The sequence below is a fragment of the Ambystoma mexicanum genome, chromosome 3q (assembly GCF_040938575.1).
Source record: "Ambystoma mexicanum isolate Mex_15411 chromosome 3q, UKY_AmexF1_1, whole genome shotgun sequence".
Classification (NCBI taxonomy): domain Eukaryota; kingdom Metazoa; phylum Chordata; class Amphibia; order Caudata; family Ambystomatidae; genus Ambystoma; species Ambystoma mexicanum.
Window position 1 is genome coordinate 146,746,441 of NC_090926.1, and position 26,423 is coordinate 146,772,863.

Consider the following 26,423-nt stretch of genomic DNA (forward strand, 5'->3'; position numbering starts at 1 on the left):
ATATTTTCCTAAATGTTGTATTCTTAGATGATGATGCGCAGGGTTTGAAATTGGATGAAAAGTTTTTCTTAAGTGATGATAATGATGAAAATTGGTTTTTAAAAAGGTGAAATGTCCACAGAAGTTCTTTTTGGTTTGAAATGCAATTGCACAGATATTTCTTAAATGAGGAACGTTCTTAAATGATTATTGTACAAAGAGTTAAGGGGATGTTTTGAAAGTGAAATATTTTATTTGATTGGCTCACACTTTCAGAATGGTGCCTGATCACCACCATGTCTGTTAGTGTCGTTCATCCCTTGAATATATATATATAGTGTATGTATATTTTGTTTAGGTACGTGTAAGTGTTGAGTGGACATGGGTGAATGCACATGTTGATGTTGAAGGCAAGTATGGTGATATTTGCATGTGATGTTGAGTTAACATTGAGTGAACGCATGTGATAGTATATTGTGACGTATGTGATGAATAGAGTGTGTGTGAGAGGTAGCACGTGTGACTGAAAGGTTTTGGCTCACATGCTGGCCAGGTGTGATGCCATGGTGGAACCTATGGTGAAACATGATTTTATTGAGAGGTTTGAATGTTTAGACTTGTAGTGAAAATTTGACGAATTGAACCCTAACAGGATAGGGTAGAGTTTTTAGGAGACACTAGGGCAAGGAGTCTGATCAAGCGCATGGGTACGTGTGAAGTGTGGCAATGAGTCCCTGCACAGTAGGTAAGATGCTGTAAGGTGGCCGGATCTGTCTCCAGAATCAGTTATGGTTAGTGTCTTTGTAGGAGTGATTGGTTCTAACTTCTTGTTGTGGTCTGTGGTGCCAAGCAGTGCATGTTGTGAGAGTAGGAATATTGTATCCTGGGCACGCAGAGTTGATGTTTAATTGATGGGCACACAGAATGATGTCAGTATAGTTTAGAGGCGTTGTGGTCGTTTTAGGATCAGGAGAACCGTTAGACACTGGAAAGTTACTCAATAAAATTATATTATTATTTAAATTTCCTATGTGACAACTTAACAAGCACTATGGTTGTTCCATCATGTTGTGCTTGTGTGCAGTCGTGGCACAGTAGAGTCTGTGCATACCATACGCACCACACCTTTCTTTTTGTGGTTGTGCCATTTGTTTTCTGGGCTCTTTGTCTTGTGAGTCACTTTGCTATAATTTTCTTTCTTTTATATGTTTTCTTGTGAGAGAAGAGATGAGGGGTGTACAGATTGTTGTGGATTTTGTCTTTTGTTGTGGTTGGAGGGATGCCTAGGACGATTGTTTGAGCCATTGTAGTAGCTCCAGTGGGTTATGTTGTTTGGCTAGTGAAGTTGCCCGGGTTGTGGGGTTAGGTTAGTTCTCAGGTGTGGCAGACCTGTGGCCAGGGAGTGGCAGCACCTGGCGGAAGGAGTTTAGTGTTTTGAGGGTGGATATTTTAGGTTTGTTTTATTGTCATTGTGACAAGATTGTGCTCAGTAGTGGCAGTACTGAGACCCTGGCGCCAGGGTATAAGGAGTTTAGTGGTGTTGTTGTGGTTGGTTGTCCTGGCATGTGAGGGAGTGTCAGCAAAATTGTTTTTTTTTTTTAAGGGAGGAGATGTGTTGTATCTTGGGTGTATGAGTCTGACTGTGAGTGTGTGTAAGCTAAGCCTCTGAGAATGCTGAGTGGAATGTGGAGTGCTGGTGACCTGGGGGTTCTAAAATTGACGATTGACGACTTGGAGTTATGAAAGGGACCAGAGTAGATGCTATGTACCTTCTCTCCCACCTCTGAACTGAAACCTGTAACTTAAGAAGATTAAAGAATCTTGTCTATTCGTAACTCACCTGGGTCAGTTTGGTTCCTGCTCCTTGTCACTATCTGATCCAGGATACATCAGTATGCCAGAGGGCAAAGGCCAAGGAGTTCCATCCAAGCCACTGATTCACTGATCCAAAGCGTCGGGGACTCCTTGGAGCTTTTCAGCAGATGTGCATGCCATCACATCATTTTACTTTAACTACCCATCCTGTTTTTTGCATTTTGAAACATTCCCTTTCCCCTTTAGATATGCATCCAATTCCAAAATGGATTCCTGTACAGAAATAAAGGTGCTGACCTGCATTCTGAGTGTCTCAACTCTTCTCTGGGTCTCTCCTCATCACAAAGCCTAGTAATGTTTAATGTACAAATCTCCAGTCTGCTGTGGGGCGAGTGTCAGAGAACGCTAGTGACCCAGGGGCAGAAGGAGGTCATGAAGAGCCAGAAGGAGAGGTTTGCCCTAGAGAAAGAGCAGAGGCTTGACTCTATATCTCAAACCCTGCGGGAGCCTAGATAGAGATCAATAGGGAATAGAAACGTGGCAAGTCTGCTGAAGGCTAGATCCCAGACACTGGCTGTGGCAAGAACTGAAGGAAGCAGAAGTGCTTCAAGCCTCCTGTGGGCTATACCGCAGACTTTGGTAAGAGCTAGCGACCATAGAAGAGAACCAATAGCCATTGTTGTGCCAAAAGCTTTGGCTTAGGGGCGTGACCAGAGGCTGGTGGGTGAGTGTCACCGCTACCAAACAAAGAAAGGGGGAAAATACTTCACGGTAGGAGTGCGTCTATTCAGGGTCGGACTGGGCCCATCGGCCCGTGGCCGATAAAAAATGACTTGGGAGGTGCGAGGGGCCGGTTTCTGAAGCACTCCTGGGCTGGTCTGCAGAGAGCCGCTTTGTTTGTGTTGCATTGCTCATTTGCTCTGCAGAGAGAGACGGCACCAGCCGCCAGGTGAACTTACTTAGGCATACAAGTGTTACTTTTTTTTTTTACAAAAACACTGGTAGCAGCGCGGGTGGGCGGGGCCACCTTAGCCCAGCCCGCTCCCAGTGCATTGTAATATGAGTCCCGGGCAGGCGGGCTGTCCGCATTTGAAAGTTGCAATTTGCAACTTGCAAATTGCTTCAGTTCCTCACTTGGCCTGGGGCACCTTTGATGTAGCCCAAAGCCGGCACCTGCGCCTCCCACTGCTGTGCGGCAGACCGACGTGAAGCGTACGCAGTGAAGGCACCTGCTACCTGCCTATGAGCCCCGCGTCTCATTCACACCAGGCGTGCAATGGTTAAGTATTCTGAGCAATGGGAGGAAGGAGCCTTCCGCCGCTGTTCGCGAGATGCCAGGCAGGTTCTGGTTCAGTGCAGAGTGGTTTCTTGTGGGAGCAGGGAGCCTGGAGCTGAAGGTAGTCTTTGTGTGGCTTGAATTGAAATTCGTTCCTACTGTTAATTGTTTCAAGATCAATGTGCTGACACTGTTCAAATCCCGTGGAAGGTGGGACATGGGTGTCATGCCTTTGTTAGGTTTACCTGCTCGTTTTAGGGTCATGCCCTGACCTGTCTGCCAAAAAGCGATATTTCAGCACAGAGTTTAGTGTGTCAGTAGCATTTGTACTTTACAGGTGACGTGGTGCGTGTGCGTGTGCGTGTGTGTGTGTGTGTGTGTGTGTGTGTTATGGAGTTGTTACCCGTTTAGAAAATACATAGCAGATGGACAAGAGTCACTCGCCAGTTCCCCCTGGGCGCAGAGCGTAGCATTGCTTATTCGCCAACCGTGAATTACAGAGCAGCAATGGCTAAAAGGCAAGTGAACATTTTGAGACACAAACGCACGCTCCCTCACATCAGCCCTATTGTGACATGCTATGTTTCTTCAGTGAAACACATGTCTGCCTGGTGCCACATAATAGGACCATGACAAGGTTTCAAATAATACGTTCAGTAGCATCAGTGAGTGGGGTGCATTGTAAAATGTATTTTGGGAAAGACAACAATGAAATGTTGTTTTAATCTCGATATGTGTATTAATCCTGCTGGAGGCAGTTTACCTATAAGGGGAGTATTTCCTAAAAGCCTACAACAGAGCCAGGGAATGCATTCCTTAATAATCTGGAATGCCCTCCTGCTGGACAGCTGAAAAGGGAAGAGAGTTTATTTTTTCCGACCTCAGCAAGACATCTTTTCACTGCTTCACTTATTGGCGCTGACCCCTTCTCGGGATGTAGTCCAATCCTGTTTTTTCTATGATGATTAAGCGTCCCATGGTAAGGTAGTGCGCGATTAATTTCATGGAAGGGTGCCGTCTTCTCCAGGGATCCCGTGTGGGACGGTGTAACAACACTGGGGAATATATGGTCGTATTTTTCATCAGCGAGAAATGAACATGTGAAGAACTGGGAGGTGTTACATAGCCTTGTGTTAGAATTGTGTAATTTTACAAAACCATGTTTTTGTTGGGGATGTTATGTACAATATTCTCGTTCAAATTTCCAAACTCCACGACCAAGGACATACATGCATGCTGTGCCTAGGCATCCACACATGGCAATGGATACACGTTGTGTACTGTATTCAACATTTTTTATGGAATGTATGACCCTGCACATACATGTGATATATGACAAACCATAGACAGCTAGGAGTAATAAACAGCTTGTGTGTGTTAGGTTATTTGCCTACCTATTCGCTGCCCCTGGCCATGCTAATTCCTATGGTCATTTCCACCCATTACCAGCCCCTCCCCGCACAAAATACATCCTACTGGGATCTCTTCAAACTAGCTCTGTCAGATAGCAACATCTAACTTCGACCGGCCAGTGTTATTTCTAAGAAGTCTGCTGAGAGATAATGGCATAATTGCAACTGTAAATGAGCTCATGGTATAAAAACAATGTTTTAACCAGGTGTGCCTTCAGCCACTTGGTTTCTATCTGTCCTTGCACTGAAGCCCTGATAAAAACAAGCATGACAAAGCCAACATCTGTGGCTTGCGTGTAGGTGTTCAATAGGTATTTGCTATGTACTGCTTATTACGCAATTTCCCAGCTGCTACCATTTTATATGCCAGTAGTACTGTTATGGCATTGCCTGGCAAATAGCTATCGCGTGCCAACATGAAACCCCAAACTGCCGGCTTTCCCAATGCAGGTTGAACTCTTGCGTTGCACTGAATGTGTTTGGTAGGGGAATTGCTTGTGGTGTGGGGCTTTGATTGTTTGTAGCAGTCGGAAACATGCTTGAGGGTTATTCTTAAAATACATGTGATGTCTTGTTCTGGAAAAATACCCAATTGATGCAGCACTGGTGGATACATTCACAGATTCCCACTTGAGTGATAATCAAGGGTTTGTTTGAATTTTGTTGGATTATTTGTACATGATCTCATTTTTATTTATTATAATTTGCTGTGGATGAATTGTTAAAACACACCCTACCATAAGATCTCGGTTAAGATTCAAATCTTAACAAGTGCTTTTGAATGACGAATAGAGCCAAAGCAAGTACTTTTGAATAACAAATTAAACTGAAAGTCATTATAAGTACTTTTCAATGCTGTGAACAGCAAAAACAACTTTTGAGCACTTGCGAGTGGAGTGAAAAAAAGGTGGGGAAATGAATGGATACCACACACTGTATTTGTTGAAACAAACGCATTGGCAAAGTCAAGCTAATAACCAGAAGGTATGGTATGAGAAACCAAGTAATGGGCAAAACAAACCGAGTTCAAGGGCCTGCATGTTATGAGGAAGCATTGGAAAAGGCCAGGAGAAGCCTAGAAAGGGGACTGGGTTGCGTGACCTGTAATGGTTGGACCATGTGGTAAAATAATTGTGCCTAGACTGAGTGGCCCCTGCATGGAAAGAATGTTGATGAAAAACGGCCAAGAAAGCTGTATCGGTTGTGTGACCTGTAATTGGTGGCCTTTGTGGTCTGACAATTGTGCCTAGACCGAGGATCCTTTATGAAGAACCCAATGGAAGTTTATGTTTTGCAACAACCTTTTATATGATTTTGAGATCAGGATATTGAACTGTGTATGTGAACTAGTGAAAAGGATCAATATTAAAAGAGCTAGGAAGAGTCTCAAGGAACTCTATTGTTTTGAGAAAGCTGGAAGATTTGAACTCTTGGGGGAGACCCCAGTATTTTGTGAACTATTTCAAACTTGGGGAAGCGAAAGATGATTATAAACCAAAAGCTGGAAGAAGCATCACAATTTTCGGTTTGATTCCGGCTTTTAAAGTTAAAGTTCCCACCGCCATGATTATTCCACAAAGGACTAGACCGCTCACCATTGAAGCAGTAGTCCTGCTTTACTCTTGTCCTCCTCCTCATCTCAGAACCTGGCTGGGGTCGATATGTGTCTGCATTAAAAAAAATGAGGATGTGCTGTTCTAGTCATCCCCTTCCTCGTCCCAGTAGCATACTGGTGTGTTATGGTGGAGGTTTTAGGGCATGAACAGGGATAGGGCTGACAAAAGCCTATAAAGGCTTGAGGGATAGAGGGTTCATTGTGAGATGGAAATGGGGATACCATGTCCCACCTAAGGATGCCCTCTCCCCACTCCCCACGTCTCCTCCTCTAAGGTGATCTTCCCTCGCATATCCATCCCCCAGGGTCAGGATCCAAAAGTAATGGCCTTTCCATGGCCAGCAGAGAGGAGGCTACGGGGCGGAAGAAGTGACGACATGCTGAGGTTCCTCACGGTCTCCAGTCAGAAAGAAGGGAAGTAGGAGTACTGATGTCATTTGCAGCGGTGTGAGACCCAAGACCACTAAAAGACCAGGAGAGCTGTGGAGACAGAGAAGTTGCAAAGGCTGAAAGATTGCCAAGGGCTATATCTAAGTGATTTACACCTGCTGGAAAGGATATATTTCAGACACCGGTAGTGGCCATACTCTGAGAACGAAAGGAAGTCGACAGCCTGCAGACATTGAAAGTAAACTTTAGCCCAAGAGGGTGACCTGTTTGCTGGTGGGTGAGAATATCAAAGCCTGAAAAAACAAGCAAGGCGGAAGAAATACTTGCTGGTAGGAATGTGCCACAGTTATTACCACTGTCCAGGAGGATGAGGATGATACATCTATGCCAAATTGGAGTCCTAAATAAGGGGAGAAGAATTTAATGGTAGGAGTGTGGACAGAAGTATCCCGATTGCTTGCTTACGGTATTACAATAGACGCAGGGTGGGATTGGGACAAGAAATAGGCCCGGACACCCAAAAAGAAGTGGCCCACCCCTCACCTCAAAAAAAGTAGCCCTCAAACCATCCTCTGAGATTCGCGTCAATTCACGACTTTACAGAAAATGTGTCTGTTACATTCCAACACAACTAAAATAACAACTTTGTATACAGTTCTGTGGCAAGGTCCACAGCTCCGAGGTGCAGGAGTGGCACGAACCAACCACCCCCACTGCGGTTTTGGGACCTGCTGCAAGTCGATGCTTATACAGGGCTCCGCAACCCCAGCAGGGAAGGAGGGCCAGGGTGACGATGGTTGGATAGGAAGGGGGGGGAGTAGGGAAACCGGAGTGAGGAAAGATAACGTGGTCCTCTATTCCTGAATATTGCTGCCTCCAGGGATGCCTTGCTTAGATACATCCAAGCATTTAATGTGTGTATGTGTTGTTATAAACCAACTAAATGCATTTGCTGTGAAAGCATCCACCTTAACACTAACTGCAGTGATTTGGGATGTTATGGTTACAAGTAAAACCAAAAACCCCCAGAAATGCACCAGTTGTGGTAAGCTAAGCAACCATAACTTGCACCACCACCGTGCACTGCTAAAACTAACACCCAGGACATCAAATACGTCATCACAAATGTCATTGATGACATCACTGATGACATCCCATATCTGGTTCACTTGTTTTTGTTCACTGTCATATCTAAGCCAGGTGGTCTTGTTCACTGACAGTCAAAATATGAAATATATATATATATATATATATGTGTATATAGACGTTAACCTTCTTGCATGATCTTAAAGTACTTTCCTTAGGGTTTGGTCTCAGCTCATGGTGCACATATATGGGGCAATAAGCAGGCCTCAAACACACAATTTATTTGTATACATGATGATGAACTTTAATGTTATTCACATTTTCTGGTGATGTGGTTTCATTCTTCCTTACTTTAGTTTCCCTGTAGTTTCCCTGTATGTGCCTCTGATTTGTATGCATTGTGGGCCTTCGTGTGTATTGTTTGTAATAACGCAAGTATGTAGTAAGTCTTAAATTAATAGCTATTTGTTCCATGTTTAACATTATGAAAACTCTGATAAGGTAGTATTCATTATTTTACTATCCAAAATTACCAGATTAAAAATATTGTACTTCTATGGTGCATGCTGCAGCCATTGCCTATCTGTATGTATGATTAGTTTCCTAGATTAACAACACTTGAATATAATGTTTTGTTTAGACGAGTACAATCTTTAATACATTAAGTAGTTCATGATAGCTCTCCAAATCACCCCTGACACCTTGTTACCAACATTATAAACACAAAATCTTGTAGGGACTTTTCATCAAAATTAATTTCATGTGTTGTCATGAATGACATTTGTGATGTCATCTTTGATGTCCTGGGTGTTAGTCTTAGAATTACTCTATACAGTCTAATAGCATGGTTGAGTTCATTTGGTAGTTGATAATATTTCAACATATATTCATACAATATCAGTAAAATCAATTGTTCATACATTGTCATTACCATAATTCACATTGGTTCAGAAGAGGTTGAAGAGCGGAAGCAAATTAAGGTAATAAAATAAAATCATAAAAAGAGAAAATGTATAACATATTTAGTCAACTGTTGTTGTTCTGTTATCAACTATAAAACAATATTGAATTGTCAAGTACATATTGCTTGGTAAATTCCAATATCTTAACCAGTGACTTCCTATGAGATTGTCAAATTTCCTTTATAACTTAAATCCTCAAAGTTGATCAATTGAAGATAAGTGCTTCACCCACACCCGCGTCTGTTATTTATGAATAATTATAAATCAATTTTCAATAAAATTCTCCCCTTCATTCATCTTGCCAAATTGCATGCGTTGTTGCTTACATTCCCATTCATTTATGGTCTAGTTTTATCATTAAAACCCACACCACTTTGGTGATAACTGAACCCTGGAGTGTTATTTGTTTCAATTCTCCCAGAGCGTTATCCTGGTTGAGCTTTGGCGTACCGCATGGCAATCTCCTGCGATCAGCATTTTCACCATAGCAACTTAATGGAAGGAACGAGCTTTCTCCACACACCCTGCACTCACATGTAACACAAACACTATTGCACAGCACCTCTGCCAAACGTATGAAGCTACTTTAAATGACAAAAATGTGAACTGTAGCTTCCAACATAACTCTATCTCTTTAAATACAATCCTCCTCCTTTAGTTCATAATATACCACCGCTGCACCCATACACACTCCATTCAGACATGGGTGACTAGGGGGGTCCCCCCCCTCACGTAACTTTACTGGCTGAAATGCACTCACGCATAATAGCAACACCCGATTTCCCCACTGCGTTGGGACCATAATTAGGGTGAAAGGCACTATACAAATGTCAAAATGAATGAATGAATGAGTAGAGTGTGCAGCTATGGAGATCAGTACACATGAAACCCAAACAGGGGTAGATTCTCAGCAGAGGGCATAAGAGAAATGCATACCAGATTAGGAAGATCAAATGTACAATGATGTTGGCAAATTGCCAATGATGCATCAAGAGAAATTTTCTGATCCGAAGAAAAGGTGGCTACGAGGTGACACCAGATAGAATCTCAAGCTACCCTCCTACAAAAACAAAAAATGGATCTGGGTAAAGACACACGCGTCGGTCGCTGAAACTCGCCATATACCGTGCATTCACACTCTCTCTCAAAGTAACAAAATAACTGTCTGCATAGTTAGTAAAGATCTAAACATTGGTGGCTCACCCCTAATGGGCAAAAGGGGGGCCTACACACCACCTATAATGGAAGAGCCATTCATAATATTTCCATCCCTGTGCAAGCTAAGTGTGAGCTCTTAGGCTGGTGCTGTGTTGTAGAAAAACATGGTTTCCCTGTGTCTTACAGTACCCCAGCTAGCCCTACGAAGTTGTAGGCATTTTCCTTCCACAGCTTTGGCTCATTGGGGATCCAGGCTGACAAAACTATAGGCCCAAATATGTGTATGGTTGCCTTGCCATGCCTCCACTGCTCATGCCAGGAACCAGATAAGAAGAGACGTTTGATTGCGAACCTCCCTCCCACCCCCCACCCTCCTACTTCCAGGTTCCTGCATGCGGTTTGCAAGGAGCCAAAGAGCCACATCGAGCAGTTTGTGTAGCGTTCCTGGGGGTGTCTGGAGTTCTGAGGTGTCTGCATCTTGCAGGTAGGGAAAAGAGAAAACATAAATGTATGCATGTGTGCAGTGTGAACGTTGCAGCATGTGGGCGCATGTGAATTGGAGAATGAAAATGCAATGGGAATATGCGTAAGACAAAGCCCTGTGGCTGGGGAGGACAGCCTCTGTAGGGGGTCGGGAGAGGGGGATTCTAGGTCCCAAAAAATGTATGGGCATGTTTTCTAACAGTGGCATATCATTTTAAAGGGCAAAAGCAACATGACAACTGTTGTTTATTTGGGATACTGGCCCCCACATTTGCAAAGCTAGTATGGGCTTGTTTTCTAACAATGGCATATTATTTTTACTAGCATTATGGGCAAAGGCAGCATGATGAGTGTTCGTGTGTGAGAATACTACAATGGTGCTGTCCAACATGGACATCCTTTCTTAGAGTGGGATGGCATTTTGTTTATTGCCACAATGAGCAAAGTCAACAGGAATATGTGGTTATGTGGGGAAACTGGCACATTTTGGCACACCCAACATGGATATGTTTTCTTATAGTATCATTACTGGCATGTGGGGATACCGGCATATTTTATTGCAGCCAGCATGGAAAAGTTTGGGCACAGCCAGCATGAACATTTTTTTTTTTTACACTGGCAATTTAATTTCATGTGTTTTGGGCAAATTCATCATGAAAATGTGTTGGAAACTGCACCTTTTCACTGCTGGTGAGTTGGCCTCCACTGGTTACTTAGCATCCATGGGATTTTTCCATGTGTTACCCAGGAAAACCAATTGTCTGCTGCGTGTCTTTGTATTCAATTTTTTAGAGAAAGCGTGCTGCAAAATGCATCATTTGAACTCAATATTTTAAACATGTTCTTTGGAGGAGATCCCCTGAAGCCCTTCTGCTGGTTCGGGGTCCTATGCTAGCTTGGTTCCTCACATGCATTCACAGGGAATGCTTACGCCCCCATGCTCAGGAACGTCATTTCACCAAAATGCCAAGGCTAGCGGAAGTGACATCACACGACCCTTGGCCCCCTGATGACATCACAGGAAGTGATGTCATTTGACCCTGCCCCAAAGTGATATCGCGGGTAGCGATGGAGCACGACATTTCACCCGTTGACAAAACAGGAAGTGCCATCACATAGCATTGTACACTACGAAAAATTAGTGATATCACTATGTGATGTACATTTCATACAAGAATGGATCGCCATATGTATCATTAAGATCAGTGTGTATAGACCCATTTTACCAAATTACTGTGAATGCAAGCAGACGCCCATGACCAAATGATAATGATGTGTTATTATATAGCACTTACGCTTAAGCGCTTTATATAGAAGAAATATACACCCAATATCACCCAACCTGTGTTGGTACTCGTTTATCGACCTCAGAAGGATGAAAGGCTGAGTGAGGCGTTTAAGAACAGACTAAATCAGTGTGACCCCCTGAAGTGTGCCTGAAATAAACATTTAATGAGCCTAGCAATTATTGTATAGAATTCCAGAAAGACACATTATTTGGTCTTCCTATTCTTTCTTATTTAGGGTCAGTGCTGAAAGTGTTAGACTTGTGGCACTCCTGTTCTTATTTTTCTTCTTTTTTGTAAGGGGCCTGAACATGAAAGCCAGCCACCCCAGAAGAGCCACAGCCCAGGAGCTTGCATTACAAAAATATATATATATATATTTTTTTTTTATTATTTTTTTTTTTTAGACGCCGCAAAGGGGGACCGCAGAGGTCGCAAGGGAGACCGCAGAGGTCGCAATTGGGACCTCTGGCAAACCCCAAATGACGTCCCTGCCCATGCTGAATCCGAATCCTGTCAGATGAGAACAGCAGCTCAGCCAAACAGTGTGAATGAGACACTGCCACCTGCTGAAGAAAGGTGTGCACTTCTGATGTTCTGGAGCTCTCAGTGGCCATGCATTGCTTGTTCTCTTCTCTTGTCATTTCTTAAATGAAGCAACTATGTCAAAGCTGGATACAAGTTATTTTCATTAGGCACTCGATGTCATTCGTATCCTATTAGCCCTAACTCTTCTAAGTGGCGTTCCTGATTTACATCATATCGCTGCAGTATGGCAGTTTACTACAAGCCCTTGCTACAGCTTGCCAAATCAGAGGCCCGTGGCGCACCATCACTATTGCACTAGGACCCTTTGCCCAATTCTGCCATTTTATTAAGTATCAATCTCAAGAAAGAGCCATCAAATATAGCGGAAGGGCTCTCGGCCTTTTCTGAAGACATGCAATGGCGCCTCCCAGTTAATCATATTGGGCGTGGAGGGTTAAGGGGTGCAGGCCTGGATGCAATTCAGCTAGATTTAGGAATGTACACACAGTGGTGTGCCTGAGTGAAAGAGCACTAAGAAATGCCAAATGTCTGTCTTGTGATGGTTGTGTTAGATACACTTAAAATAAATAAAGAAAAAGAAGAAAACTGGCCCACCCGACTGTTCCGTTTAGCATCCTGCCATTGACAAAATATGGTGGGTGTGAGGGCCTAGTGGGGGAAAAGCATATGGGTCCCTGTCACTAGGCCGCCGTTTCATTTCCGATGACACCGAGTGCCACTAGCTATCCTGCGGCGGGGGGGTTGGGGAGGGGGAGGGGGAATCACAGGCGCCCTGGCTGTAATTTACATTGTGCCAGATAACCAGTGCTTTAAGTGGGCCGGGCCCCAGCAGTCTCCAAAAAGTGGCACATTATCCCACCACGGGTGTAGCCGCAACAGGAGATGCGCCTGCCATTTTAAAGTTAGGCAGCTGTATGACTCACCGAAGTGCCAGCCAGCCACAGCATTGCTGAAACTGGAAGTTGCAGTTTCAGCAATGCTGCGGCTGGCTGGCACTTCTGTCAGTCACTCTAACTTCTGAATGTGAACCCTGGTGTGCGGGGTCACAAGAGGAAGTTATGCCATGGTCCATTTGTTTCCCCTCCCCAGTTGCCTGACCCTCTGCGAACCGGGGGCTCTGTGATCTAATCTGCAGATTAGATCAGAGTCCCAGGGTACGCAGAGGGTCAAAGACGCCTCAGGCTCGGTGATCTATCTGCTCTGCAGAACAGTGCACAGATCACTGTGCCCGAGGCATCTTTGTTTGTTGGCAAAGCTTTATAAAAGATGGCTTGAATTGTGTACTTTTCGAACCATCTTTTTAAACATAGAAATATATTACTATGTTTATAAAAAGATGGCTTGAAAAGTACACAATTCAACACATCGTTTATAAAGCTTTGTCGATGGACAAAGACGCCTCGGGTTTTGTCCGTCCTCAAAGCTTTATAAAGGATGCCTTGAATTGTGTACGTTCCACGCCATCCTTTATAAACATAGAAATATGCATCATATTTCTAGGTTCATAAAAGGTGGTTTCAAAAGTACACAAACCACAGTAAGGTACGCATACAAATATATAAATTCTCACATACATTTATAGATTTGTTTGCGCACCTTACTATGGTTTGTGCACTTTTCAGGCCACACCCACCAATGGAAGCCATGCCCCCAAATGAGAACCCCACTCCCCCCCTCGATTTCTTACCCACTTAAAGCGCTGCAGATAACAATCTTAGGTCGAAATGTGGGTGGGAGGGCGAGTGTTCACAGAAGCAGCGTGCCTGGCTGGAAAGCAGATCACGACAGGCAGCCTTCCCTTTATTGAAGTACAAGGTTCAAGTGGTTTGTGAGCGGAAAAGCTTTGCGTCTGTTGACGCACCGCTCGCTGTGTGATCGATCACCCTACTCGAATCTCAAAATTTTAAGCACTTACAGGTAACTTAACCATCATTATTAGGCGCTATTTGAAAACATGACATATATATATATTTCTTTGGAGCACATCAAAAAAATCAATTGATTTCCAGCTGAACTTCCAAGATGCCAATTGGTCATGCATTCATTTATTAAATACATCCTGGCGGGCTAGTGACCAATTTACCAAACATTTTTGAACTGCTAAGTAAACGCTGCCAACTCCCCCTCAGGCAGCAAGAAAATAAAGTTAAAAAAAAAAACATTCTGGGCTATTTCTCTAAATAAACGTATGTGGATTTTTTACAGTGTCTGTGTAAACCCACACTGCGTACAATATTCATTGCAAGATACCGTGGATTATCCCAAAAAGGAGCCGCTTTGATAAACTTGTGTTTCATGAATCGGTTTCAAGGAAACACAGACTGGTGCAGCTTTCAATCCAGAAAAGTGCAAAGCAGTGTACTTACCGCAATTGTCATCAAGCCCGAGTTCCCTAGAAAGAAAAGCTTAATCACATCCACACTCCCATATGTGGGGAGTTTAATACACCTGAAACGCCTGAGCAATTCCGGCATAAAAGGCCTCATTACGAGTTGGGTGGTATTCCAGCAGTAAATCAGTTAGAATACTGGCCAAGCGAATGACCGTTACTGCCACTCAGTCTGGCGGGTTTACCCCTGGATTACAAGTGGTGTTAGCGGTATTAGTCCCCATTCATTTGGGATCCATAGGACTCCATTCGAGATTTCGGCAACATTACTGCAGCAGTAATTATGCCGATTTGTCAGCAGAAAACTAGAGGATTTACATCCAGCATAATGCTGGAGGTACGCCCCCCCCCCACTCCAAGGCCAAACTCATAGTTTGGCAGAGTGGGAAAATTGGTGGTAATTCTGTTACCGCCACTTTTTTCCACACCACCATACTCATAATGAGCCGCAAGTTGTGCACACACCACGACCGCCTTGAGAGGGTGGAGGTAAATGAGGACATTGCTGAGTAGGGCTCAGTGTAATGAAGACTAATTGTAATTATTCAGAGCTTTCTAAAATCATCCTTCATCCTAGTCCTCCAACAAGAGGATATAACAAGTGAATTCGGTGATAATCACCAGAACACACACCAAGCAAGGCAGTCACTGCCAAGCACAGCACAGTGGGAAAACGATTGTCTCTAGACCCCGGCGTTCACATTCCAGGCAATTACTTGAAGCCGATGCAGCAGCTACCGGGCTACCGGGATAGAAGAGCCCTCTTTGGTGCCGACAGCCTGAGGAGCAGAAGCACTTTCTTCCTCAGAGCCTTATCCCACCTTACCTTACTTAACAAGGACCTTTGTCAGCAGAAGAAAATGAAGAAATGTCCACAGAAGCCAAGGAGGACTAGGAAGAGTCGGAGCATTTGACCCCCTCTGCCCCCCCCCCCCCCCACAAACACACTAGAGGGTCCTTCTCTCGTGAACAGACTGGTAAAAAGCTCTATTAGCATATCCCAAACCTTTGACAGAGCTCTAAAGAAGGACCAGAATGAGGCAGCAATCCACAGAGGAGGGGAGCAGCCTGCTCTGGCTCTCCACCCAGACCTTCCCCTGCCCCAGCATGTGTCAGGCAGAGAGGGAGAGACAGTTCTGCTCTGCGAGCTCTGAGCCAGAGGGTGGGACCTAGTACCCATGGTTTATAGTGACTTTTCCGACAGTCACTATTTCGAAATACCAAAATGTCGAACCAAAAGTGCTGAGAAAAAAAAAATGCCGAATGCCTTTTTTTAAAAAAAAATGTTTTTGGGGGGATCCCCCCTAACTCCTGTTTCTTTTTTAAAAACTTATTTTTTTTGCTAACTAAACCAAACTAAACCCTATAAAATAAAAAACAATAAATTCGAAAAAAATAAATTCGGCACTTTTGGTTCGACATTTTGGTATTTCGAAGAAAAAAAGAAATCGACATATTGAATGGAAATAGTTATCCATCTGTTTGTTTACATACCATTGTGCAACTAAGTTATCGGATATGAACAAGTGTGACAGGATCAGGGGCTTCACCCTGTTAGGGGTGTGGGGGTGAAGAACCCCGCCCAGCTTTAAATAGGTGGCCCACCAGAGCGAATGTCAGTGCCTGTCCTACCCCAGAAGTGGGGTGAGGTAGTTGGGGGGAGGCGGTCCCTTATACTCCCCTGAATATGCCCTGAATGTGTTCACAGGCCCCGCTTTCATATGCCCAATGTCATGCATCCTCCATTCTAGTCTGAGTTATCTTTGTTTCTTTGCAAAACAACCTGGAAAACCGAGGATTTCCAGGCAGGCTAGGACAGCCATCACACCATGAAGAAAAAAAAAGTAGTAATCACTGCAGCCCGGATCCAGGGGCCAGCTGACCCAAGACCCATTGAACGCCATGAGATGGACTTTTGCAATTGCAGCAGATCAAAAGGGGCAGGGACAAAAGGCGTTCTTGTACCTTTGTAATGCAGCAGCCTCCTGGGAATCAAGTCAGCCAGAGATTGAGTCCCTGAGTCAGGTGGAGCACCTAGCCAATGATGGGAGGAGGGAAGGAGAAAAGCAGGAGTGCAGGAGAGGTATTCTGCATGAGAGATACTGGTATCTTGTGAAGAGTGTAGCTGTGATTGTGAGAGTATGTGAGAGTGAAAGGCAGTGGAGGAAGGGGGAAGCTTAAGAGCATAGTACAGGAGTGAAGGGATGAGAGGAGAGTGTGAGTATCAGGAAAGGAAGGAAGAGCGAGAGAGTACGAGAGTAGCAGGGAGAAGGAGATTGGACGAGTCAGTGGAGTAGTGAATATGGCTTTCACCCCCCTAGGCGGGGGGGGGCAGACATGGCCGCTAATGGCCCACTAGCCCAAGCCATGGTAGATCCGAGTGAAGCGAGGGCCTCCACTCGGGTTGTGGGCTGGCTTATGAGGGGCTTCCGACGTGCTGACGGCTCGCTAGGAAAGCATGTGCTCTCATTTGGTAGACTGATAGAGGTGCTGATTTGCAATAGGCATAGTGGTCGTGAAGTGCCAGGCCAACACAAGGTGGGGGGGTCCTGTATCCAGGAGCAACAAGACAGTAGACACAGAAGCAAAGTCACAGCATATTTCGGGGACATCCTAGATATGATTACCCCTTCCTGAGCGCATCTGAATGTACGAACAATGGTACTGAAGGAAGGGTACAATGCATTACCAGTGGTGCAAATAATGGAATTGCAAGGGAATGCGCCAAGAGAGGAAAAGGAGTTATGGGTGAAAAGAAAGTGTTATATAGGTCTTTCAGATGCCCTATAATGAAAGGAAAACATGGGTAAAGTAGTGATGCTGTTACCATCGTTACACACAGCACTGACACAATTACACCACGCTACCCATATGGGGAAGGATGTGCTTGCTGCCCACATTGGAGAAGAATGATTTTGTCCCAACCTTGCAGAGCATGTGACAGAATTTAGGACCAATTTAATTACCTGCAAAAGCTTTACAGCAGGCCATACATTGAGGATAGTGAGAGGAGTCATACCCTGCCCACTGGGTCCCTTCCAACACCTTCATGTCAACTATGTTGACATTCTCCTAGTATGCCACAGCTACCGCTACATAATAGTGGTTCTGTGCCCGTTTTCTCGATGGATCGAAGCCAGTCCCTGTTCCCATCCGATGCCCTTAGAGTAGCACATTTCCTGATCAGAGGAGTTTTCCCAAGATGGGGCATGTGTGAGGTCCTGCAGTCTGACAATGGCCCTCACTTTGCCAATGAGATGTTCCAACACATAGAAACCTTGCTAGGAATTCAACACAAAATTCTCCTCTGCACATCACCTGCAGGTGAACAAGGTGTGCGAGCGCCTCAACAGGCTGCTCAAGGAAACCATTGGCAGGATAAAAGTAACCCTAAATAAAAGTTGGCTCCACTGTTTGCCCTTAGCTCTGTTCGCAACTGCGCAATAAACCAGGGTCTGACCACATGAGGTGGTTACCGGGCAGCACATGAAACCTCCCCTGGCTCCTCCCACTAGGGCTATGACAGATGCGGAAGCAATGTCTAATGTATTGGGTAAGGAAATCTATAAATACAATGCTGCCTTGATGGCTAGTGCCTCTTATTTCTCGCCAACTGCAGGCACAACGGGTGAGGCCCAAAGCGAGCGAGGAAGGCAATGGTACAGAAATCAGCGAAGATCAGCTAAAGCCACCACAACTCTACCCGGGTGATACAGTGCTCTTACAGATCTTTACCCGTACTTGGTTTAAGCCCAGGTTCAAGGGACCACATACCGTTGAGGAAGTGACTGATCGCGCTATCAAAATCAGAGTCAAGAAGGCCTGGAGTTTCCTTGGAGACGTCAAGCACTGTCGAGCCGCGGCCTCTCCTTGCAATGACAGTGAAGGTGACACCATTGTGCAAAAAGAAGAGCAAAAGGATCAGCAAACAGTATCAGAGCCCAGCAGAGACCTACCCTTGGTTACGTGCTTTAGAGCAAGCGAGATAGGGAAAGGACTTCCTGCACATCCAGAGGGAGGATACACTGTTCATTTATTATTTTTCTTTCTTTACACTGAAAGCATTAATCGTGAAAGTAGCGACTGTGATTTCTCCATTGTTCCATGCTTCCCCAAGACCCTCACCCCACGACCTTTCAAGGCCAATTTGTCCATTTTGTTTGCAGGTCCCAACGAGTAAGGAGACCCTCTCCCATTTTATTCTTCCGTGTTTTTCCTAAGCTATTTAGGCCAAACATACTCGGGACTTCGCCATGGAAGTGCCTCAGTAATTGATACACCACGTGACCCCAGAATATGCCTGGCATGGGAACAATTATCCCTTATCCTACTGGCACGATATTACGACCAAAGAGCTTGAACTAATATGTATTAACAACATAACGCATTTGAGGTGGTTCATCATCATCTTTTAAATGTACATGACATTCGGAAGCGGAGTAAGTTATGGGTGCTATTATTAAAAGTGTGATAATAATGATTTGTGTTCTTTTCTCACTCTCCATCTTTATACAAATTATTGAGCAAATGTCATTTGTTGTAGAAGAATGAGCTTTGACCCCCTACTAACATTACCCCAATTCGAGTAGGTATGGCTACCATGCCAGGGAGGTGATAAGCACTGCCAAAGTAGTAAGGAGAGGTAGGCATAGTGCTGATATAGATATAGGAGGGGTTGATTACTATCTAACCGATGCTGCTCGGGTATCTAATAACATGTGGTACAAGCACATGACTAGAGTGGGTAAACAAACCACTGGGGAGAACTGCTGTGTCTGCTCTCTCATCCCCTCTGCAATGAGTATCTCCAGAACGTTTGTGGCAACTTAAGTTCCAGCAGTAAGAGCACAGTGCCTGATGTATCTATAATGGTGTACCACCTGAGGAAGGTTCCAAGGGAAGACGGCAACCTTAAGGTGGATGTCTAAGCCTACTTTACCCTATGAAGACAACTATATAAAAACACTGGACATGATGGACAATTACTGGAAAAAGGACAAGGCAATAGAATACATAACCGAATGACCACAGAAGGGAGAAACGATAACCACAACACTGAAAGAATGACCCTGTCCCAAGAGGGGACCAGAAGAAATAGAAGTAGAACCAGGATGCTGGGAAAGACAGCAGATGCTTGTATATGGTAAAGTGTACACAGCTGCAGGATGGAAAGAAGGAGTGATGGGGAGTAAGGCACATACGCTTCTAGCAGTTTTAGTTCGTACAGTACAAGAAGAGAATGACAAATGCCTAAAAGAATGGGAATCCAGAGTGGAGCTACTAACGTGGGTAGAGAATGAGACTGGGCCCATGCACATAGTACCACTCCAAGGAGCAGCATTATTTTTCAGAATGTCAGTGCAATAAAGGTCAGAAAAACAAAGAATGCAAGCAGACAATAAAAGCTCCAGGCATGAGAGTTTGAACAGCAGCATTAATGGATATTTAGTGGGCTTGCGAATCCAAGGCGTATGAGAAGCTACCACCCAACAGGGGCGGCATGCTCACCTGTACACATCAATAAACCAGCATTAGTAGTGATACAGAAGGACCTCAAAATTGATACCTTTCCTTAAATGGACCCAAGAGAAGGAAGAAGAGATCTGTAGAGCTAACTAGGGTGAAGAGAGGAAACTATATATCATCAACAATGTAATAGTCTCTAGATGAAATGCCACCGGAGCGTAGATTGTTCAGCAGGACAGAGATGTTCTTTGCATCCATTTTTCCTGCAGTACAGGCCTACACAAATGCAAAATAGCTCCAGATCACGAGATTTGAAACAATACATTCAACCATCAATGTTTTCAATGCTATAAAAGAAGAGCTCCGAGCAGAAAGGTTACTGGCCCTCCAGAATAGATATGTTCTGGACCTTCTCACAGCCAAGGAAGGAGTAGTATGTGCCAAAATTGGGTCCTCTTGCTGTACAATCGTTCCAGCAAATAACGAAAGCAAGGGAGCACTCACTCAGGCAGTTTCTAGGTTATCACATATGCATGTCAAAATGGAAGCAGAAGCAAAAGATGCAGGCAAAGATGAAGGCTGCTTATCATGCATCTTCTCCTGGAAACCAACATGGATGGCAAATGGACTAAAGCTCTTACTGGCAGCATTAGTTCTAGTGTTGCTGACATTCTGAGTCATCAGCATATGCATCACACAATGCCGAAAGACGACCAAAAAGTCTGGAGGCTACTAGTAGAGATGACTGCTGAAGACGACAAGATAATAGTAGCTCGAGATACCCTAAGAGCAGAGATAACCGGTTGTCCTCTGTTCCCGAATGGAGTAGTGTTCGACGACCCTAACGATTGCAGAGACTATTGGGGAAAATGGGTTTGGTGCGTCCCTGGAGGAGATTGCTGTTAACCAACATGGATTTTGGATGACCATGCAAGATTCTATGGCACCTATGGGGAGTGACAAAGATTTGGCTCCCGAAGTTGAAGTTGAACAGGTTTGGAGAAGTGATCGACAGGTCGACCAGAGGGGGGACTGAAGAGGGGGTCCCTGGAATGGCCCTCATGTCGCCACTGCAAATGTCAGCCCGAAGGATGAGAAATGAACGGTGCAGCTCACTGTTCGGCCAAACACCAGGCGTTCCAGTGTCTCCCACATATGGAAAAATATATTCTCTTAGACGACCATTTAAACTGTATCCAGTTGATGGCTTCGGAGAGACAGGTGTCTCATCACTGGATAAGGTTCACTGATAACAAAGTTCAGCCATGATGACATCACTAGTGACAACATGACATAGCAGCATTAGCCATGAAGCAAATTCGCATCCCTGCACGAAGATACACAGGCACACACATTTACACGAAAAACATGCTTAAACCTTTCTATAGATAGAGGACAGATACATGTACATATTGTCAAAAGTCTTTCCTTTACACTAGCCAAATGCAGTAATACAAGGAAGCCAAGCAAACACGCACCATGCTTGCAACCGCTTTATCGCAACTAACAATAAAGCGCTTCAGGCACGTGTAAGGAACTTATGGGACTCTACCACTACTAATCTCTAAAGAAGATATTAGAACATAAAGGGAAACCATAGAATGACTGTAGTGAATTTGCATGAAGCCATATGCCTCAAAATAAGAGATGCAGACTCTGCAGTACGAAGCACATACACAATGTTCACAGCCAAGGACAAGGGTGGGTGGAAAATTCCCGATTCCTGAGGCAGTGAGCCACCGGGAAATAGAGAATAAAATCCTCAATAATAGCAGACAGAAAGGCTCAGTTTTGTGGTCTTCACACATGTGACCCAACCAAGCCAAACAATGGATATTTACTCATGGTAAGAAGAGGAGCGGGTCGTAGCAAAGCAGACGAGATTGATACATGCGTTTTTCACTGAAAATTACAACCTCCAGGCACTCTCTCAGGCTAGGTGGATATATCAGTGGCAACAATGGGTACACACAGTAATTGCAATTCTAATTGTTTATTTAAACTGTGCTTATACTCAGGTGGAGTGCTTCAAAGCGTGGCAAGGCAGGAAGGGAACAAGCGAATACAATAATCATTCCTAGGCCTTTACATTTCTGACTAATCTAAACAAACACTAGCATACTAGGCCTGACAGAATTTCTCCTAGTGAAGTGCATGAAGTGTTACAGTTGCGACCAAGCTAGGGAGGGGGGGCAGAAAAAAAGGGGCGGGGGACAGGACAGATGAACTTACTAGTCCTAGTACATTTAGGTCATGCATGCATACAGACAGAGGTGCGAGGAAGAGGGGGTGGGGGGAACAAATGCGTCCAGTCCAACAGGGTCCTGGTTGAGTGCAGAGAGTTTGCCTCACTCATGGAGCTTAAGCTGAAAGTGCAGTAGTGCTGAACCTAGTGCAGTGGCCCGGAGGCAAGTGCAAAGACTGGCGTGGGCGCCTGGGACCTGTAAGGTTCTGGAGGTGAACCAGGCAACAAGTCAGCAAAAAACTGAACAGAGTAGGGAGGAGAAGGAGGAAGGAGGGTGCAGAGAAAAAGAACAGAGATTAGCAGGGGAGAGGGAGAGAGAAGGAGGAAGAGAAGAGAATGGTCTTGAGGAGTTTCTGGAACTTAAGGTGCTCCGGCTCAAGACGCAGAGAGGCAGGGAGTCTGTTCCAGAGGGAGGGACCAGCAGAGGATGAAGATCTACCCCCAAATCTCTGTTTGTGAAAGCGGCTCACCCACAGAGAGTTGGAGGATGACAAACGGAGGGCTCTAGAGAGTCTTTCGCATTACCATGACAAGGTACGCTAAGTGCTGTGAATAGAACAGGGTCCCAGGCTTGGAGGACCCACTCCAGCCAATCCAGATGCTCATATCACGGGGTGGTGTAGAATGTTCCACATGCCAATGGTCATCGGGCGACCCTGCAACAAACTAATAGATCATTTTTTGGGGAAGTCTCAGGCGAAACCACCTGACATTGTGAACCAATGGCATGATTAACATAGGACATTTCTATAGGTATTACCACACAAGCCACCCAATGGGGATGTCCCTTAGATTTTTGGGGATGGATTGGGGTTTGTGACATCACCAAGGAAGAAAACAGGGTGACACTGGCTCAGACGCTGAGATTGCTGGAGATTTTGTTGTTTCCTGTATGTTCCCAGTCTTTTGGAGAATAAAGACGGTATAATTTGCCCCATGGCTGAGTTCTCCTTTATTGCCAGGGGATGGGTTGGGATGGGCCCCAGATACTCTGCTAACTTGTGGTATTGTTGAAGCGAACACCCCCGTCCTCTGGCATACTCTTACAAAGCGGACACAAAACGGGAGGGGGCACTTGCAGCGATCTCAAGCTGTTGGTTATGGCAGCTCATCTAGTCTAGCCCCATTTTTATTTCTCTGCATTCTGTTACTTGAGGTGTTTGCGGTTACGCTGGGAAAAGTAGAACTACATGACCAGAATGCACAGAACTTGACAAGCTACTCATACTTGACACGAGCAAACATGAATACATTTCAAAATCTATTAGGTAGATACAGCAGTTCATGTTTCTGCTCTGGAGACCTGGTTAAAACCAGCAAGTCAAAGTTTACATGCTGGTGGTTAGAATTACCTGCTGGCTCTTTTTCACTAGGGTTGCATGTTCCAGTTCTGGGCTTTTACTTAACATTTAGCCTGGTGGTTGTACTCTTAAGTTCAATTCATGTGAACCAATTGAACTAAAAGTACTAGATCTGGACGGCTTGGTACCTATTGTCATCTTGCCCAAAACCTGATGATATGTATGAAAAAGGCTATTATAAGATGGGATACAACTTGGACACTGTTCGATCTGATCAATTGTGGGCTTTAATGCAGCGAAAAAATTAAATTGAATTTTGCGACTTATTAAAAGACATGGGTTATTAACTGGGATCTCTCAATAATGTCAATCTATTTCATATCATTGCTCTGAATGTATATCTTTTTAATTGTTCTTCATAATGTTGTTGATAGTTGAACAATTGTATATTCTTGTCTTTCTAATGGATTGTATAATGGATTTTTATAGGATGTGATTTTGTTTTTCTCTATTTTCTTTGATTCAATTATATCGATTGATTTCAATCTTTTGATATAATATCGGTTAATGGTATGTTACCAATGAACCTAATGAAAAAAAAGTGCCTGATGTCGGAACAATGACGTCCTGTACTATTCAGATTAAATGAGTGGCAATAAATTGTGGAGGGGTAATAGCAATGCCAGAAGTGGAGCACCTTGTAGCTGCAAGTCTGCTGTAGTAGGCGCCACATTGTAGCCTCCAATTTGTATTCTCTGAAGATTACGTTTTGCATTTCCACTGAGGAGCTCATTTTGTTCAGATTCGTAAATTGCCCCGAGGTGACTGCTGAAATTTGCATTAATGTGCAAACAGATCCCTTTGGGCAATTTTCATCAGTTGCCCTGCAGAGTGCAAAAGAGAAGAGTAAAGAGACGGCGGAAGCGTAGTGAAAAATGAGTAAGCACCGTCTGCCATGTACGCATGGGAGGCAGCGTTTACAATGATTTATGTAACCTGCCTGCTTTTTGCTGGTGTAAGAAGCAGGTGGATTAGATAGGAAATCATTGGTTTTATGCCAGTATGACGATCTAATGCCGGCATAAAACCAAATTGTTTTATTGAGGGTAAAAGAGAAGCGGAAACATAACTCCCATTCCTCCCCAACCCTTTGCCTTCAAAAACAATGAAAATGCCCTGGAGCGTGAATGGAGGAGTTAAGACAGGCCGGTAACACCGTTATGCCTGTGTTTTGTGATTTCATTCACGCTCTGGGGACCACGAAAAGGAGTCCGTTTTGGGCCTGCAATTTCCAACGTGCAGAGTGCTGTGGTTTACAGCACTAGGTTGCCGATTTAATAAAGAGTGGCAGCAGATGGAACACTTTCACTCTTGCGGAGTGGTCCCAAAATGCCTTGTCTTTTGATAGGGGCGAGACCTCACGTAAAGTGCAGCGCTGACGGTTTGCAACAGCCCCATCTGCATGTTACACGGACGCACTTTGGGGCGGGTGAACATGAAATGTAAAGGATCAACTGGTTGAGGCTTGGTGACAAACACAGCTGATTGTCAGCTAACTTGCCCGGTTGCTTTCAGGCATAACACTTTATTTTATGCTCCCTCCTGTTCCAGTAAATGTACACGACTACGGACTAACTGGAAAGAGGCCTTTTGAGCTTATCTTTAATTATAAATAAATGCACACTAGAAACAGTCCGTCTGTCGCCAGTTAATTATTAGATATTTTTACCCAGGTAGACCGACGCCACCATCACCGTCCCGTCATTTTAAATTTTTTTATTTATTTATTATTTTATTTTTTTTGCACATTGGTGAGTGGGTCTTTGAAAACAGAAAGCTGTTCATGCTAGCACAGTACATGTGCGCCATCTAAGCAATGGCATAAAGCTTGTGCCACATAGGGTGCCATGTTTTCTTTTCTCAATCAGCCACAGCCCTCGTTACCCTGGTTACCACAGACATTTCCATATGGTAATTAGGTAAGCGTCGTATCGGGCAAAATAAGGTCATGCCTTTAGTGCTATGCCCAGAGGCGCTAAACGCACGCACTTGCCTTTTCCCCCCTTTTTCTTGTTTATTTTTACAAAATGCCTACAAGTTGAGCAACAGCTAGTGCATCAGCACACTGGGCCCAGTGCTTAAATTGGGCCCGGGCCAGCAGGGCCCACGCGCCAGCCGTCTCCAAAAAGTGGGGTTGAGCCTGGTCCCTGCTGGGGCCCCTGTCCCACCAAAACATCGGCGGCACACATTATCCCGCTGGGCCCCTGACAGTAGATGCGCCTGCCATTAAGTGAGACGAGCTGACAGAAAAGCCAGCCAGCCACAGTGATGCAGTGGCTGGCTGGCACTTCTGTCACTCATGGTAAATTCCTCTGGTGACCCCTCGCGTGAGGCTTCACCAGAGGAAGTTACTGTCCCTTTGTTTCCCCACCCCCTCCCCAGGTCGCAGAGGCATCTTTAACCCTCAGTGAACCTGGGGATTCCCTGACATATTTCGAGGTTTATAAAAGATGGCTTTAAAAGTACACAATTCCAGCCATCTTTTATAAAGCTTTGCAGACAGACAAAGACGCATCGCCCTTTGTCCGTCGTCAAAGCTTTATAAAAGATGGATTGAATTGTGTACTTTTCAAGACATCTTTTATAAACATAGAAATGTTTAAAAAAGATGGCTTGAAAAGGATGCAAATCATAAGGTACTCACACAAATATATAAATGTTATATATTTGTGTGCGTACCTTACTATGGTTTGAATACTTTTCAAGCCATCTTTTATAAACATAGAAATATGTAGCATATTTCTATGTTTATAAAAGATGTGGATGTCTTGCATACTACACAAACAAAAGGTATGCATACACATATATAAATGCTTACATGCATTTATATAATTATTGCATACCTTACTATGGTTTGTGTATTTTTTAGGCCACGCCCATCCCACAAGTCACGCCCCCAAATGAGGACCCCCTCGATTTCTTACCCCACTTAAAGCCCTGAATGCGCCAGA

The 26,423-nt window shown here is 44.4% G+C and overlaps 1 protein-coding gene across 1 annotated transcript in view; it reads right to left on the reverse strand.

The window, feature by feature from the left end:
• Positions 1–26,423, reverse strand: part of AGAP2 (ArfGAP with GTPase domain, ankyrin repeat and PH domain 2) — a 1,175,901-nt gene that overhangs the window by 1,097,034 nt on the left and 52,444 nt on the right. The window lies entirely within an intron of this gene.